The sequence below is a fragment of the Notothenia coriiceps genome, unplaced genomic scaffold (genome assembly GCF_000735185.1).
Source record: "Notothenia coriiceps isolate Sejong01 unplaced genomic scaffold, NC01 NC01_scaffold00009565, whole genome shotgun sequence".
NCBI lineage: Eukaryota > Metazoa > Chordata > Actinopteri > Perciformes > Nototheniidae > Notothenia > Notothenia coriiceps.
Genome location: NW_011342266.1, coordinates 363 through 3,105, shown reverse-complemented (window position 1 = coordinate 3,105; position 2,743 = coordinate 363). Strand labels below are relative to the sequence as shown.

General features: G+C 44.0%; 1 long non-coding RNA gene across 1 annotated transcript; it reads left to right on the top strand.

The window, feature by feature from the left end:
* The first annotated feature begins 827 nt into the window (after window positions 1–827).
* Window positions 828–2,499, top strand: LOC104945361 (uncharacterized). Its single transcript, XR_798331.1, has 3 exons — window positions 828–1,439; window positions 1,548–1,591; window positions 1,912–2,499. It is a non-coding gene; the product is annotated as an uncharacterized lncRNA (long non-coding RNA).
* Window positions 2,500–2,743: the final 244 nt, after the last annotated feature.

The following is a 2,743-nucleotide window of genomic DNA, read 5'->3' as shown; positions in this document are numbered from 1 at the left end:
TAATTCATACATGGAACATCAATACAGTTGGGGCTATTGTTCCCACACGGACATGTTATGTGTTTACTATATACTGTATGTTGTGTGCCCGCCTGACTTCACCCTCTTCTTCCCGGACTGCAACCGGACAACAGCTGTTAAATAAAGTACCTTTTTGCACCTTCCTTGCACCACCTCTGACTCCCTATCTCTCGGCACTACAATGGCATCGATTATAGTACACTATAACAGGGTGTCCGCGGGGTCTTAAAAAGTATTAAAAGTTGATAAATCAATATAGCGAAAATGAAGGCTATTAAAAAGTATTAAAAAGTATTAAACGGCATTTTTCAAGGTATTACATTTTGTAGCTTGTTTTCAATAAGTATATAAATTGTCCAAAGAGGTTGTGTTCTACAGTCTGCCTGAATGTAATCATTGCGTAGGTGTGTAGTGTGATTCTGTGTAGTTTATTTATGGCATCCCGTTGGGTTTGACGTCATCTGAACAGGACATCGCACGCTCACTGCTTGATAGCGCGCGAAGGTCCGTTTACGCCGGTTGTTAAACAACATCGTTATGGGGAAATGCAAGTCTGCGTCCAAATGGTTGGAAGATAAGGAGGAAGGACAATCAATACTGTATATAGTCAATGTGAGGTAAAGTGTGTCGCCAAGGTAACCGGTGTGTGGCGATGAGGTCTTAAAATGTATGGCAAGGGTCTTAAAAGGTCTCACATCTGACTTCAGGATTCCTGCATATACTATATATAATGAAGTAAAAAGACGTGTTTGTGTGTGTATACTGTGTGTATACTGTGTGTGTGTGTGTGTGTGTGTGTGTGTGTGTGTGTGTGTGCGCTGCAGGTTTCTTCCTGCCAGTCTTCACTCAGGGAAAACCCCCCCTCACTTCAAGGTGACGTACAACGTGTCTACGTCACTTCCACAAACAACATGGCGGCGGTCTTGCGGAGGGCGTGCAGCGGAGTCTCTTCCAGGTTTTTATTCCTTTATTTACTTTGTTTAACTTGTTTACTGTAAACATTTCAATGTGTTTGTTGTTCGACCGCCCGCCGCATCAGTCAGTGACGCGTCCGGAGCGTCACGGCGCTGTGACGCATTTACCTGTGACGTCAGACTCAAAATAACGTTTCACTGCGTGTGACGTCAGACAGGTGTGTTTAATGTGACGTCACACAGGTGCTGGGTGTGCGAGCCGGAGTGATGAAGCTTCGGCTCAGGTAACGCCTTTTTATTTATTATTTGACGACAACAATAAACTATATAATATAATATGGTTTTAGTTTTCTGTAAGAATCAGCCAAGAAAGATAAACAACAACAACAACATCTGGTCCCTCTCAAGTAAACATGTTGAGTGGTTTTGTTTGTCTTTAGAGAGTAATCTGCGCCAGGTAACACTAACCATGTGTGGTTTTTCAGGTGTTCATCACGTGACAAGGTGAATCTCACCTGATGATAAAAACATTATTATTAAATAATGAAATATATTTATGTAGATAAATTCATATGTGTTAAAGATCCTGACAACAATTTTATTTATTTATAGAGTTTCTTCTCTGAGCTACAGTCAGCAGAGAGCGCTGAACACAGGTGAGTCCCACCTCCTCACTTCCTGTCCCGCCTCCTCACTTCCTCTCCACTTGCTCTCCACTTCCTCCCTACTTCCTCTCCACTTCCTCCCTACTTCCTCTCCACTTCCACCCTACTTCCTCTCATGAGATGAAATACATTTTTAAATGCTGTAGAATGAGTGTCAGCCAGGTGACAGGAAGCACCTGTATAGGACAATAATAAACATGTTGTTAGGTACACCTGTAATAAGTGATAAAGGTACACCTGTCCTCAGTGTACACCTGTCCTCAGTGCTAAAGGTTAACGGATGTCCTTCCTTCCTTAATGTGTAAACCAAGGCGTCCCCAGCGGACCGCGCAGGAGCGTCTTTCAGATGGTCTGCAATGTGTTGGAAATCTGTAAATAAAGCTTTCATTCTGAATCTCTGACCATCAGAAATACTGTAATAATTGCCTCCTGTAGTCCATGGTTACATCATCTCCCCAGCAGGAGTCCCACGGAGCCGCCGTTAGCACGTTAGCATGCTACACATAAATGCAATGTAATGTAATGTACACTCCAACAAGCCGTCCAACATGCTAACGCTAGTAGCTAGCCCGCATCTTGAACAGCTCAAATATAACTCTTTGTTTCTGACACGACTAGCTGAGCGGCTAGCTGAAGCGGCTAGTTGAGCGGCTAGCTGAAGCAGCTAGCTAGCTGAGTGGCTAGCTGAACGCTCAGCTGAACGGCTAGCTGAAGTGGCTAGCTGAAGCGGCTAGCTGAGCGGCTCAGCTGTGCGGCTAGCTGAAGCGGCTAGCTGAGCGGCTCAGCTGAGCGGCTAGCGCTCCCGGGGGCTGAGTTGTTAATAACAACTCAATAAAATATTAAAGGTCACATGTCATGGCCATTTCCACTGATCATAATTCCATTGTTGAGGTATACTAAAATAGAAAATACTGTGCAATTTTCCAAACTCACATTGGTTTCGCATACAGCATCTCTGTAAAGTATGTGTATTCAGCAGTATTCACTTTCTCCACTAAGCGGCTCGCTGCAGCTCCTCCCCCCCCCTCCGTGATTTCCTTGTTTAGCGATACACAGCCAAACACAGCCAAACTCACCCTGAACACACACAAAGTCACAGCCGAAATAAAAACAATAAGTGTGGCTTGATATTGAGTAAGAAAA